This window comes from Halichoerus grypus, chromosome 6 (genome assembly GCF_964656455.1).
Source record: "Halichoerus grypus chromosome 6, mHalGry1.hap1.1, whole genome shotgun sequence".
In the NCBI taxonomy this organism is placed as follows: Eukaryota; Metazoa; Chordata; class Mammalia; order Carnivora; family Phocidae; genus Halichoerus; species Halichoerus grypus.
The window spans coordinates 81,146,429-81,161,812 of record NC_135717.1 but is presented as its reverse complement, the minus strand read 5'-3'; the positions used below and the strand labels follow the sequence as shown (position 1 = coordinate 81,161,812).

General features: G+C 44.8%; 1 long non-coding RNA gene across 2 annotated transcripts in view; it reads left to right on the top strand.

Moving 5' to 3' along the window:
* Nucleotides 1-15,384, top strand: part of LOC144382338 (uncharacterized) — a 31,154-nt gene that overhangs the window by 4,012 nt on the left and 11,758 nt on the right. The window lies entirely within an intron of this gene.

Genomic DNA, 15,384 nt, shown 5'->3' with positions numbered 1-15,384 from the left:
CCCACTGCGTTTCTCCAGCCGCTCAAGCCCCCCGGCAGCCGCTGGGAGCGAAGCGCCAGATGCGCCTCCCTCCGGCTCGGCAGAGACTCCTGGCGGGGCTCGGCCTCCGCCCTACGTGCACCGCGGGCTCCGTCTGGCCAAGGTCGCCGTTCCCGCCGCCACAGCCGCCACCTCCTCCCTGTGAGTCGCGCTGCAGGCCTCGCAGAGGGCCCTGCGGCTGCCCCGGCGCCAGGGCGCGGGGACCCACCTCCCCACCGCCCAAGCCTTCGCTGCAGCCGCGGCAGCTGCAACGGCAGCGGCTCGGCTCTCCGCTCTGCCCTTCCTTCCCAACACTCACTCTCCAAGTGACGTGGCAGGCCCCGCCTGCTGCCCCCTCCCACCCCACTCTCACATCACACCCCTCGCCCAGCCAGGGGCTGCCGCGAGCCAGGGCGCTGTGGAAATAGACACACACTTCCCTCACCAGTAATCTTTCCCGCGCTCGCCTGGCACGCCTCTCCCTTGCTCGCGTTCACAATCGCGGCCCCCTAAACAAGCACCAGCACCCTAATAGCACACCCCCTCCACCTCCGCAATCAGCTTTCCTCCTTTCAGTTTACGGGAGGTGATCTGCGCAATGCATTTCACCGATGAGAAAACACACCCCGCCCCACCATACGACACATAACACGGAGCACTGTACCTCCACTCACCCAGAAATCTAATGAAAAAATCGAATCATATTTTGTCCCTCGGTATTTACGAAGACCCATTTGCCAGCTTCCCTAATCTACTTAAAAGAGAGAGAGAAAGAGAGAGAGAGAAAGCATCTGTAGAAGTCTTCAGAGCTTCCAATTTAGATAGTATTCCAGTGTAAGTCCCCAGAGAATCCATACCTCCCTTTGCGAACCTGGGAGGGCAAGGCTGCAACTGTCCTAGAGTAGCAAAGTGGTAGCAGAGAAGGGGTTGGGAAGTCTCCCATTGCCTTTCGCGTCAGTTTTCCAGGGGAGTTCTGGGGACTTAGGCAGCAGCCCCAGTGAAGAAAGAACCAGAAGATGGTGGTATCTCAGAGGTATCCTGGTGCAGGGAAGCACACCCTGGAATTCATTTGTTCCCAGCCTCCCTGGGAGCTCATCGGGGAATGCCTCCTTATTGCACAGGCAAGAAAAGAGAGGAGGGGATGAGTGGAAAGTGGTATGTAAGAATGTTGGGAAAAAAAATAATGGCTACATTTACTGAGCATCTAATATGTGCTGGCCGCATTCCAGGTGCTGTACCTGTGCTATGTCCCTCACAGCCCCGTCTGTCTCACGACCCTATGAGAAAGATGGCCTCTGCTCTTAGGTAATGTTACAGTGAAGACTTACCTGGCAGTATTTGGGTAGGGACCAAAGATTGATGTTAGGGACTCTTGCCCTAACTCTCCAGGAGGGAAGCGGTAAGAATGGTTTTCTATCCATTTCCACTGGAAACCATATAGTCTTTCTTTACTAGACCAGACAGGTTAGAGTTTGGTGGAAGAGGATTGCTCTGATTTTTTCAGACTGCCACTTCCAGGTATGGTTGACATTTGCTTCTCTTTGCCCCAGTTTCTCCCTTCCTGGTTGTCTGTGGCCAAAATTAATTGGCTGATGACTATAAGTTGTTTTGTGTAGCTTCTTGTTCATTTTATATCATTGGTAAGGGTTCATTGCTGATAATGACAGGAATGATACATAAAGGTAATCTCAAACTACAAGATACAAGCAAGAATTCTTTGTATTGCACAGTTTTTTAAAACCACAGTGGTTCACAGCAGCATCCACTGCCAGAGGGGTTGGGGGGAGTAGAAACAAAGTCTTCTGGATGTGTAGGGCAGAAGTCAGGTAGTGAATGCATAGGAGAGAGGCTAGCATCTCATTGCATCTACATTCTCTGGGCTGTTGCTTCAGGAGGTGTAGACAGACTCTGCTTCCTCTCTGTGCCTGTGCTGTTAGTTTCCACTTCCTCCCCTCACCTTGCATGTTTCAGTGAAAGGTGAGAAAGCAAGGGCACCCAGTCACCCAGTCCACAGTTTCCCTATTTACAGGCTATGTAATTAAGTGATTTAGACTTCATGCAAGTCGCTCCATTCAAAAAAAAAAAAAAAATGTAAAAGAGAAGAAAAGGAAACATCAACAGACACAATACAGAAGATACTCTTTCACCCTTGTCCAATTATCTGCAATTATTTTCTGGATTATAAATTGATTTACTCTTTTTGTCCTTGTTTTCAAAATTTATAATGAATTATTCATTTGCATGCTTGTTTTCGTCATTGCTGTTTTTATTCATGAGGCTGTCAACTAGGTCAGTAACTCTTCAAAACAAATGTTGGGGAAGCATGGGGAAAAAAACCTGCATTCCGCCAGGAGGGTGCACAGTCTAATATGGTGAAAGGAATCACATTTGAGTACCCCTGGGTTAAGTCTGGCTGGTGCTTCCCGCCAGCCTACATCAGAGCTGACGTTCCTGGTTACCTTCACATCAGGCATGAGGCTGTGCCCCAGGAGATGTCTCACTGTGCACGAGGAGGTTCCCCCTAAGAGAGAAGTCATTAGCAAATTCATGAATCAGAGTTCTGTTTTTAGTTCTTTTGTGAAAGAGACTCATTTCTTAGCTTTAGAAAATCCGTATATTTAGATCATTCTTCTCTAGCATATAGGAAGAGTGAGTAAAATTACACCTTCAGAAGTGCCGGTTCCCAGGTGAAGAAAGACAAAAGGCACAACCCCATCCACACACTGCAACACCACTTTCAGTGACAGGTGAACATTTCCCCCACATTCACTGAGCACCGATTTCATGACAGCACAGATTTTTCTTGTGCCTAAATTCAGATATTTGCAATGATGCTAGAGGCCATTCACAGAATTAACAAGCATTTATTGAGAAGCAGGTGGGTGCCCATCATACTGGAAGGTGCTAGGGGTTTAGAAGTGATCTAGACAAAATATCTGTTTTTGTGAGCTTACATGTCTGTGCAGTAAATACATTACATTCTAGACAGAAAATTTTAACAGTAAACAATAAAGAAGAAATTTATATATTATAGTAAATGCTTTGAGAAAATAAATGGGATGCTATGTCAGAAATCAACCTGAGGATTCAACTTTGAACAGGGTGGTTGGGAAAGATGCCCCAGAAGAGATAGTATGTGGAAGGCTGTCAAGCAGAGAGGAGACATGATTTGCATAGAGGCTGTGAAGAGAATGGGGGCAAAAGGAAAATGGGCCAGGAAATTGCAGTAGTCTGGGAAAAGGTTGATAGTGACTGGGACTGGACTAAAGGTAAAGCAAGTAGGGATAGAGTGGGGATGAGGTGGGGGCGGGGGGGCGGAGATTTAAGAGAATCAGCAGGAATTGGTGATGGATAGGACATGAGAAGCAATCAAGGAATTCCAGGTTTGGGGTTTGAGCAATGGGGGAGAGAGGTGTCATTTATTAAGAAAGGGAATATAAGGAATTAAACAGGTTAGGATCAGGGGTGCCTGGGTTGCTCAGTTGGTTGAGCATTGGGCTTCCTGCTCAGCGGGGAGTCTGCTTCTCCCTTTCCCTCTGCTCCTCCCCCCACTTGAGCTCTCACTCTCTCTCTCTTTCTCTCGTGCTCTCTCTCTCTCAAATAAATAAAATCTTTAAAAAAATAAATAAACAGGTTAGGATCAATCAAGACCTCATGTTCAGAAATGTTAAATTGGAGAGGTAAATTAGACATGCAAATAAAGACATTGAGAAGTGGTTATTTATTCAGGCCTGGAATATGGAAAAGAAATGAGTGATTTGTGAATGTAAAATATTTAGAAATATTTAAGCCCATGGCACTGACATCTTCTAGAGAGACATAATATGGACAATGAAGAGAAACATAACCAAGACCAAGTCCTGCACAGTACTTTACAATTCACAGTTCAAGTTCAGGAGGAAGAGGAGCCAGCAAAGGAGACCAAGGGGTGGTCAGTGGGGTCAAAAGAAAACCAGAAGATGTTGTCCCGGATTCGCATCTTCACAGGGTCATGCTGACTTCCAAATGAGCACAATATCTGCATCAGATCAGGAGCACAGTGTGGGAAGAAAAAGGTCACAGTAGGGAGGAACCACCTGAAAATGGATGTATGTACTAACCAAGATGAGTACATAACAATGTGCCACATAATTTGATAACCATTTATATTAGTATCTCTGCCCTGGAGTTTAAAATGTACTCATCCCAGGTAGCATTCTATCCTATTTTCCAGGCTTCTTTTATTAAATTTTTTACTTTGTATATGTGTGTGTACACACGCACATGCATGCATGTGTGTGCTTGTCATCACCCCAGCAGTAGGATCTTTGTAGTGTTTCTCTGGAGAGAGAGGACAGTGGTCATAGACTGGGCCTTGTTTCTCTGAATAATCTTGGGATGCTTCTTTTTACCTGCCTTATCACCGACAGGCCCCTGTGGAATGAAAGAGTGGTAAGTGGTCGACACCCTCAGTTCCTACTTGAGTGCACAAGTATACACACATCCTCCCTGAGAAGAATCAAGAGGAATCACCCCTTTCTTTGGCTTTGCACTGGAGAAGACAAACCATATGGAGACAGTTGGGGGCAAGGGTGTGATGCATCAGACACTGTCTCTATCTTACTCTCTCACCTCTGGGCAAAGCTCACTGCCCCAATCCTTCCGTTCTTCAGAATGGCCAATGTGGAAGTTCCTCTGACCAGAAAACAGTGTCCTATATGACCCTGCCTCCTTCCTGGGTCATTTTTACTCCTCTTAACCTTCCCCCCATTTTCATGGCTGGAAAGATGAAGAAAGGAAGCTTTGAATTCTGGGGGACATGGGGAGACTAATGGATGATTGGGTGATTCTATACTTTGCAGACAATCTTTGCTACATTCCTTTTGTTCCCATCCCTCTACATGCACACACACACACACACGCACACAAACACACACAAATTTGGTCATTTAAGACTTACATTAAGAAGAAATCACTGTCCATGTATCATATGACCTCACTGATATGAGGAATTCTTAATCTCAGGAAACAAACTGAGGGTTGGTGGAGTGGGGGGTGGGGTGGGAGGGATGGGGTGACTGGGTGATGGACACTGGGGAGGGTATGTGTTCTGGTAAGCGCTGTGAATTGTGCAAGACTGTTGAATCTCAGATCTGTACCTCTGAAACAAATAATGCAATATATGTTAAGAAAGAAAAAAAGAAGAAGAAGAATGTAGCAGGAGGGGAAGAATGAAGGGGGGGAATCAGAGGGGGAGAAGAACCATGAGAGACGATGGACTCTGAAAAACAAACTGAGGGTTCTAGAGGGGAGGGGGTTGGGAGGATGGGTTAGCCTGGTGATGGGTATTGAGGAGGGCACGTTCTGCATGGAGCACTGGGTGTTATGCACAAACAATGAATCATGGAACACTATATCTAAAACTAATGATGTAATGTATGGGGATTAACATAACAATAAAAAATTTAAAAAAAAAAAGAAGAAATCACTGTCTTGAAATTTGAGCTTTAATTTCCTGCCAGTAGCACCCACTAGTCTTACAAACTGTTTGGTGCCCCCTTCTCACATTTGATAGCGTAACTCTTAGACCTAAAGTCCCCTTCTATTAATTTAGTCTTTGGAAGTACCATGACCATTTTCCTCTTCCTGGGCTTTCCCTGAGACTAGAGTGGACAAGGGGAAGGACAACTGCAAATATATATTCTACAGATAAGCATCATTTATATTTAGCTACTTAGACAGAGTTTTGATGATGATGATGATGATGATAGTCCAGAATCCACTAGAGAAAAATCTAACAGCTTTTGCTTGAGTGAAGCTGTATATTGGAAAAGGAATGCATTAGACATCTGTGTCATGCAAATCAACAGCCTTAGGAAATGACTAGCCATGCCAAGAAGTTCTATAGAGAACTCCTTATCATTCAGGGAGGATCCCGAGAGAGCTTGTTAGTATCACACGTTTGCAGCCTACTTCTTCGTGCCAGTCCACTACGGAGATAAGTCACCAGTGCTGCTTTCCAGATGTCTCCAGTTCTCTACCTTCCAGGAATGGGGGATTGTGCTCTCCAGCTCCCCTGTGGTTAGACCAGGCAAATAGTTCTGACCAAGGATTTGGACGCAGAAGTGATGTGTGTCACTTCTAGACTAAAACATTGCATTGAATGTAAAGAAAGCCTCCAGAACTTTCTTTATTCAGCCACAATAGCCGGTGGTCGAGATGGTGGCTGCTGTCAGAGGGAGGCGGGCTCCAGAGTGAGGTGACATGGAGCCCAGCCAAAGCAATAGAAATGTAGCATGAGTGAGAAATGATCCTCAGTTGTTCTAATCCTCTGATATATGGGGGTTGATTTGTTATCATGGCATAATCTAGCTTATCTGAACCAATTCAACAGTACTACCCAGAAATGAGGAGCTGCTATAACCAAAAACCTGAAATTTGTGGCCTTGGCATTGGACTGGGGCCAGATGATGGACAGTAAAGAAACTTCACAGGCAATTCATGTTACAAGTGGCAAAATATTTGAAAATTGTTGCCTGTGACAGCTTAGAAGGCAGATCAAGTACCTAAAAACTTGCCTATCTGGGAGGAGGTTTGAAAACAGACTGTTAGTATTATACAGTGACTACTGCGGGCTACATCTGACAACGTAGTGCAAGGTATTGATGAGCTCAGAGAACTGGTCATTCAGCAAGCAGACGTGGGATGGACCCAGAGATGGCCCAGAAACGTGGGGATTGTGAGGACTGGCAGAGGGAACTGCTTCTCATCTCCCCCAAGAAAGTAAACAGAACTTGAAAGACCTCTGTGCAAAAATGGCTTATTAGGACTCAGGTTTGCTTTATGGAACAAATCAAGCAGAGGTCAATCATGCCCATTGTTAATACCTCTGAATGGAATAAGGTGTTTTAGAGCAAAACTAATTATAGCTGTGGCTTCCCTACCACCACCACAAAAAAATCATTTTCAATTGGACAAAGTGGCTTAAAAAGGGAGGGCAGAGGAGAGACAGAGAGAGAGAGAGACCGAGAGAAAGACTAAAAGTGTAACTTCCCACAGAAAACTGATAGACTCAAATTATCCACGGTTACGTTCATCTGAAGAAGAACCATTGGTGTGGTTATTGGCTATTGGCACATAGAGCTGCCTGGAACAGATAGGGAAAAGCCCAAGGTAATTTTAAGATAGCCATATTCAAAGGCACCCTGCCCTGGACTAAACCATTCATTACTGTTCAAGACTTGAAACAACCTTGTGTCCCTAAATTTTTATGGTCAAGAAGCTGGCTGAGAAAGCTACTCAGTCCCAAAGGAAAGTATCAGCAGCATGCCCATTTCAGATATGAGCAACGAGGATAACAGAGAAAAAGGAACATTCCAGAGAAGAACTTAAGAGGCAGAGAAGAGCAGCCAAACAAGGGCCCAATTGTCCTTAGCAGGGTTTCAGAATCACTACAAAGCAGGGATTGCTGAGCTTCTTCTATCTCCCCCTTTCTGAATGGGACTATTTATTAAAGTTACCCTATTTCAGATCAACTATTATCTATTGTGTTGTGAAAGAGGGAAACAAAACTTGTCTTTTGGGTTCCCTACGTCTCTGAATTAAGAAGAGCCACAACCCTAACTGAACATGTCACTCCGTAACATGAAGATGACTACATGCCACTAGAGATCCTAGAATCTCAGCTTTGTGCCAGGAATAGATAAGACTTTTGTGTGACTTTTGGGTCGTCTCCCTTAGGGAGTGAGTAAGCCATTCTGTCTATGATAGCCAGACATTTCATGATCAGGAAGGCAGTTGATGGGAGTCATTGCTACTGTTTACCAAATATTTCCAGCTCTCCACCTCCTGGGCACATGATAGGATTGTGTCCTTCCTGGCCCATGTAATGATGTGGTGGGGTCATGTGCCTGGTTCTAGTTGATGAGTTAGGACATGTGTTACATCTGGCCTGCAGCACTTACTTGCCAGAGTGGTTTTCCTCTGCCATATTGATGCAGAGCAAATGAGAAGGTGGCTGCTCCACCAGCCTATGACCCAGAAAGAATGGAGCACAGCCTCAAGAACACTAGGATGGATAAGTAGTCTGAGCAATAAGTAACCCTTTATTATAACCCACTGAGATTTATGAGATATTTGTTACTACAACATAACCTTTCCTCACCTATATACCTCCTTGCTTTCCTGTTTGGAAGATACATACAACAAAAGTAATCAATGTTCCATTTTCTATGGCTAAAAAGAAACAAAATCGAACATGAATCATGAAATTCATTACCAAAGCATCACTTTGGCCAATGTTTTTGTTCTTATTGCTGCTTATTCCTACCCCTGCCATATCATTCTGTAGGGGTTTTCCCATGTGCTTGTATTGAGCTCCTCCGAATTTTTGCTTTTCCTTGCCCATTTTCTGACCCAACTCTATGTCACTGACGCAGCAGCATGCTGTCTAGTTCTGGCATCCTAGCTGACATCTCAAACAGGACCACAGACTGAGGCTAAGTCAGTCTTTACAATAAAATGTAAGCACCTTTTGTTGATCAGCTTTTTAATAAATATTCATTAAAGATAGCAATAGTTAATTATAAACATTTACTGAATGCTTACTGTATTCCAATCACCTTTCTAAGAGCCATGAGTTAGGAGCTTTCCCTAATTTTCTTAGACAAACAAGAAAACTGAAGCATGGAGAAGTTAAATAATCCCCCAGGCGGTAGAACTAGGCTGCAAATGTAAGCAGCCTTGCGTCCAGAGCTCATAATGCAGGCATTCCCCTTTTCATTCCCAAACTGTGTTCTACACAATTCTAGTTTTGTGTCATGGTAATAGATATTTACATACACTCACACTCCCCAATTAAATGAATTTGGGAATCTGATACTTTAACCATCTCAGAGAGGTTCACAATAGACATTAGAATATTAAAGCCTCTAATACATTCCTTAACATTATTTAATGTTTTCCAAATAGGTTTAACCATTGAACCTCATTTTTCACCAAACCTTATGTTTTGAGACATTCGTGTACTGTAGAGCACGATTTGAGAAAATTAAATCATAGGAACCAAGCCTTAGGGATGACAGTGAACATCACCTCACTCAAATGCCTTAATTTGCTGATGACAGAATCGAACTTTAGAAGGAGTCAATGACTTTTCTAGGGTCTTACAGGTACAATGATTGGAATCCAGATCTCCGAATTCACCGTTCATTAGGATTTCCCCACCCCATGGGTTATAAATAGCAAACTCTTCTAGGATGAAGTGGCAGATCAGAAAGAAGCATATGTTCCCATAGATTTCAAACCTTGTAAGGACAAGGCCCCTGTCATCATTCCCCCTTGGCCTAGAACAATAGCCTTCATGTAACAGGTGCTCATCATATTAGTTGATGAGTAACAATAAGGAGCAGAAGGAGGAGAAAGCAATCAGAAAGCAGAGATGAAGAGAGCATGCAGCCTATGCAGAGAGAGGGTCGTTTGCTAAGCAGGTAATATAAGGAATGCCACAAGGTCCAGACACCTTCCTTCATCTGCAATAACACCATCCTTCTCAAGGCACTGATGGAATAAAAGCAGATCCCGTATAGCTGCATATACGAACATGAGTGTGGGGGGGAAGGGAGGGAAGGGGTTGGATGGCAGAGGCAAGGTGAGCTGGCCAAGACACAGAAAGCCACATCTCATTGTAGATATGGCCCCCAAATAACAAGCATGAGGGAAAGAGGTACCCAAAGCCAGTCCTGTAATGAAAGAACAAACAAACAAACAAACAAACAAAAGCCATGACTGTCAGGGTATGTTCTGGAAAGATGGAGAAAATATTTTCCTGTTTCTTCCACCACAGGAGTGAAGCGTAAATTCTTTGAATAGGATCATGAAGAGGTTGGTCTGGAATCTTTGACACAGTTAAAGAAATTGTAGTTCCAAAGTGTATGTCTATGGTTTACTGTGCTAACTGTGGAGTTGATGGGGGTAGCACATTCATTCCTTTAGTTCTGAAAACAAGTTAGAGGACTTTATGGTTAGAAATGATGAGGCCCCGGCTGTAGTCTGTGATGGAGTGCTTAAGGCAAAGGGAGTTGAATCATTGTGCATCCAAACAGAAGTAAAATGACTTTTGGTTTTCCCCTAGGATCAGGAATTTGGGTAAGCCTATTGCTGTACAAGAGAAGAACTTAGAGAAGGCTGTCTGTTGAGTAAGACAGGTCCCCAAAATAGGGTGGGAAGACAAGATCTCAGAAATGTTCTCTGCAAGGTACCGTGTCAGTAGGGGAGCAGAGATCTATGCCCCCTCCTCCCAAGGAGAGACAGAGACCCACTGTCCCCTGCAAAGTAAATCCAAGATGTAGGGAGTGGGCCTCCAGCATGCTGCTTCCCCTCCTCAGGAGCACAGTGTGTGATTTTAATGTTCTGGTTCTCCCGCTTTACTGATGTGATGGAATAGCTGGGGCTAAATAATGCAGAACTCCTGGTCCACTGATGGCAACTTCTCTCTTTTTTTAACTACAGACTCTAATTCACTCAAAGTAACAGATTATGTTTTATGGCCTTTTATAAAATATTCATTCTCCCTCCCAGTGCTTGGTGGTTCAAGAAGCCTGGAAAGGGCCCAGTAGAAGGAGGACCTCATTTCCTCCCAGACACAATTTACAGAGTCCAGCCAGGCTCTGAGCACAGTGCGTGAAGGTGCCTGATGGGGCTGAGAGTGAGGATTCCGGCATTCTCCTCCTGGAGATCTGGACTGTCGGGACCCTGGGGATGAGGGGCCAGCGAGGAGGTAAGGGTGTAGAGTGCAGGGGAAACTCACACCCTATCCGTGCCTCCTGAACATGTCGAAGCTTCTCCCCCCACCACCGGGCCCCCCACACACTTCCTTCTCTGCACCTTTTTTCCTGAAATGGTTATGTTGTTTCCACCCAGGTCTGGGGCCAGGACAACAGCAAGGGGACCAGAGTCCAGAGAATGGGCGGACCACCATGTGGAGGGTGGGATGGGAGGGGGTGCAAGAGAGAGGGGGGAGGTGATCATTGTTCTGGAGAGAACTCTGTTTCCTCTCCATTCACATTTCCCATTCAGGTAACCACAGGACACGTGACCATAACATTAACAATGACTTTTTCATGGTGCTTTATCCTCTTCAAAGGACAGTCACATCCAGAGCCTTGAACACTCAAGTTGAAGTCAGAGAGTATGACTTCTGGGCCCACATGCTCACCATTCAGGCTATGTCAGAGCACTTCCCTGGGCCTCAGTTTCCCCTGCACGAGAGGACTCTGGATTCTAAGGTAAATTACAATCCTAATTCTATAACCCTCGGATTCTGGAAATGTGCCCCTAATTCTAGGTAGGTCTATAATGTTTCAGAGGGTCTCTGTCCACTGACTGGTAGAAAGAACTACATTCTCCTCAAGAACAAGAGTAGCAGCAACACCCTGATGTGTACTCTTCCAACTCCGGTCTTCCACTGTGACCCCAGACATCACCCACCAGGCCCTTCCCACTGGGTGAGAGGAGCGGGCTTTATGCACCCCTCCCAGCAGGCCCAGGACCTGATTTCTGGAGGCAATGCAGAGCGGGACATGTGTTACCAGTGGCAGTATCTACAGCCACAGGGGCAGAGAGAGAGAGAGGATGCAGACACTCACCCCTCCACGTGCCATTTCCCCTCAGATTCACAAGTATTCCTGTACCATTCTATATTGGGAAGTACTCATCTAAGAGAAAGATGAATGGCAGAAGCTGAAGGATCTTATACTAACAGCCAAAATACAGAGAGGTGAAAATCACAGTAAAGGACATTTCTAACAGATTTGTCATCTAAAAATCTCAAAGTACTCTGTGTCTCCCATTTAGCCCCAGAACCTATTAATCTGAAAAGCCCAAATTAATTAATGCATGCATTTTGTATTATCCCAGACAATAGTGTAGGTAGGAATCTGTGAGTCCTAAACTCCTCAAACTGTATTAACTGCAAAATAAATAGAATTCTCCACTCATTTTAGTGTGAATTGAGTAGTATTTTTATGTGGAGAGAGAACAAAAAGAAGGCTCCTTGAGAGTGCTCTTTGTTGATTCTTTCTTGTCATTGCCTGCTGTCTTTTCCATGTATACTGGAGACTTCAGAGGGACTCATGCGTTTATTCCACAAATAATTATTGAACATCTTCTGTGTACCAGGTTCTGCATTAGGCTCTGGATATACAATGTTGAACAAAATAATCATGAATCCTGGCCCCAAGGACAGTCTATCTAATAGGGAGCAAAGTGTATACATACCCACGCACATGTACACACACACACACACACACACAGAATCTTCAACTGGCCCCTAGCTGTTTCAGCACTCAGTCATTCAAATCATCCCAGCTGAGACCCCAGACATCACAGAGCAGGTACAGAACATTCCGACTGTGACTCGTCTGAATTCTCGAGTCACAGAACTATGGCATATAATAATGACAAATCGTTGTTTTTAAGTCACTAGGAGCTGGGTACTTTGTTATGCAGCAATAGCTAACTGAAAGTCAAGTAACTTGTAGAAAGTCACTCAGCTGAGCTGCTAGAATAGACTCTGTCCTGGGAACTCAGATGTTGGAGCTCAGGGGTGCCCAGGCTCAACCTAGTCATCTGCTTTCCTGAATGCAGAAGTAACCCTCTGTGGCTTCCTTTTTACACACACACACACACACACACACACACACACACACACACCCTTGGGCATTATATTTCACTATCTCATCACCAGAAGTGAGTTCTTTCAGGAAAAGGATATGCATGCAGCCTTTCATTTAGGGAGCAGGCATAAGCTTAGCTCATCAGAGTCTGCATATGGAATGCCACATCTGGCTGATGGGGGCCATACGTTAGCCATGCTCTCTGCGGCACAGAGAAACTAGACATAAGGTTCCAATTTGAATTCCATTTCCATGAAAAAAAATTCCAACCTAATCCTCTGGTCCTTCCCAAAGCCAGGAAGGGGCCCTGCTCTAAGGAAGTGCCTGCATCCTCACAAAACAGGTCCTTGTTCTCTTGTCAAGCATAGAGAGATGAAGAGTAGAGAAGTGGGTACAAATGGAGGGCTGGCCCGATGCTGTCTAGAAATTCTGCAGTTGGCATTCCCGATTTTGTCAGCTCAGGAATTGGCAGAGGAAGGGGCTAAGTGACATTTTATGCAAAGGAGAGAGAGTTTCAATTTTTGACAGCTTCCATGTGTCCAGACTTCATTTCCCACAGCTGCTTAGAGAAATGTCAAACCATATGAACATCCTAGTCTCCCTTCAAGTCATAGATAGATTGGGAGTGAGAAAATGGGATTGGCGCCTCAAATTGTAAACAAGAACACAGAGAGGAGGACAGAAGAATGTACAAGGTCAGAGACAATGCTTATTCATCACTGCATTCCCAGGACCCAACTGCGATGGCTGGTAATTAACAGACAATCAATGTTTGTTGAATGAATGAAAATCTGATCTCCATACTGGCTTGATACTGGGTTCCTAAAATATTTCAGGAAGTGGCCAACTTGCTCCCTATCCAGAAATGTGCCTATCATCTTTAGAGGAAGGGTAGATACACTGAAAGCGTAGGGCTCCTTTGCCAGCTGGTAGAGCTCAAGCTCCTGAAAGATGATATGGGAAGAGTACAAGTCATTGCCCCAGATGCCACTCACCAGCTGTGTTACCCTGGGCACATTTCTTAACCTCTCTGAGCCTCGGTGTTCTCTGTCCTCCTCTTTAAAATGAAGCCAAAATTTCTCTTCTTTCCAAATTAATGTGAAGAAATCTGGAGTACTTTATACATAAAGTAGAAATTTAATAACTGTGATTCCTTTCTCTTTACCTTGGGTTGCCTCAACTCCAGGGATAAAATTTTCCAGAGAAATCTACAACCTTGGATTTTCTGTTCTTTCTCTCCCTTTCACCTCCTTACCCTTGTAATCTGCCATACATGACAGACCAGGTGTACGGATTCACTTTGGGATGTCAGACTATAAGACATTAGGTGCAAATCCCATCCCCTCACTTTTAGGAGAGTTACTTAACTAATTTAGACTACCAATTTCTCATCTATAAAAAGGGAGTCATGGGGCGCCTGGGTGGCTCAGTAGGTTAGGTGTCTGCCTTCAGCTCAAGTCATGATCTCAGGGTCCTGGGATCGAGTCCTGCATTGGGCTCCCTGCTCAGTGGGGAGTCTGCTTCTCCCCCTCCCTCTGCCTCTCCCCCTGCTTGTGCTCTCTCTGTCTCTCTCTCTCAAAATAAATAAAATCTTTTTTTTAAAAAGGGGGGTCACATAATAACGTCTTTGTCAACACTGTCAAAGGGATGCTCTGTTATAAATTGTAAGGTTGTGCCCTGCACAGGGCAGCTGGTATGAGAGTGGCTGAAGCCAAATCTGCATTCCACACACTATAGAATGTACCCTGCTGTGGCTGCTCACATCCAGAGGAAGGGGTGTCTTTTTCTAATCTGCCCAACGGTCCTCTATGGGCTAAAGGTGCCACTTACTCTTGTTCATAATAGGAGGAAACTTTAAAAATAGCCCCAAATCTGATTACTTTTTCTCACCACTTTACTGCTCTAGAAGTCTCTCCATCAGTCTCCTCTTGCCAGGGGTGTGCTGGAACTCAAACTGGCTCATCAGAGCCGACTGCTAAATTTTCAGGAATTTTTCCAGCCTGTTGTCAAACTGGTGCTCATTTAAAATTGGCCACAGTGGGAACATTTACACCAGAGAAATTAGCAAACATTACAAACCAGGGCCTTTCTTCCCCCTAGAGAGCTGGTTTACCGGTGGTCCACTCACTCCAACCATCCTGCTGACTGTTCTCCACCCTCAGCCAGAGTAATTTAAAAATGTAAATCCACGTGTGTCATTTGCTTGCTTCAAAGACTGCAAAAGCTTCCCATTCACACCAAGTATAAAATCTGAACTCCCAACCTCAGTCCGTATGATCTATGTAATCTGGAAGGTGCTAGCGCCTACCTCTGAGACTTCAGCTCCTCTCCCTCACTCAACCTCAGCCACACGGGCCTCCTCATAGTTTTTGGACGTGGCAAGCTCTGTGTCTTCCTGTTTTGCACTTGTTCCTTCAGCCTGGAATATTCTTCCCCTGATATATATGCAGAACTTCCTTTCTCAATTCTCTCTGGTCTCCACTTAAATGTAACCTCTGTGGAGAGGCCCTCCCTGACCACACCCCACCTATTCTTCAGAGAGCTTATCACCATTTGGCACAACATATATTTGTGTCTTTGTAACGGCTTTATTGAGATATAATTTACATGCCATACAATTCACCCATTTAGAATGTACAATCCAATGGGTTAAAGTCTGTGCAGAGTTGTGCAAACCATCACCACAATCAATTTTAGAACATTTTTATCACCT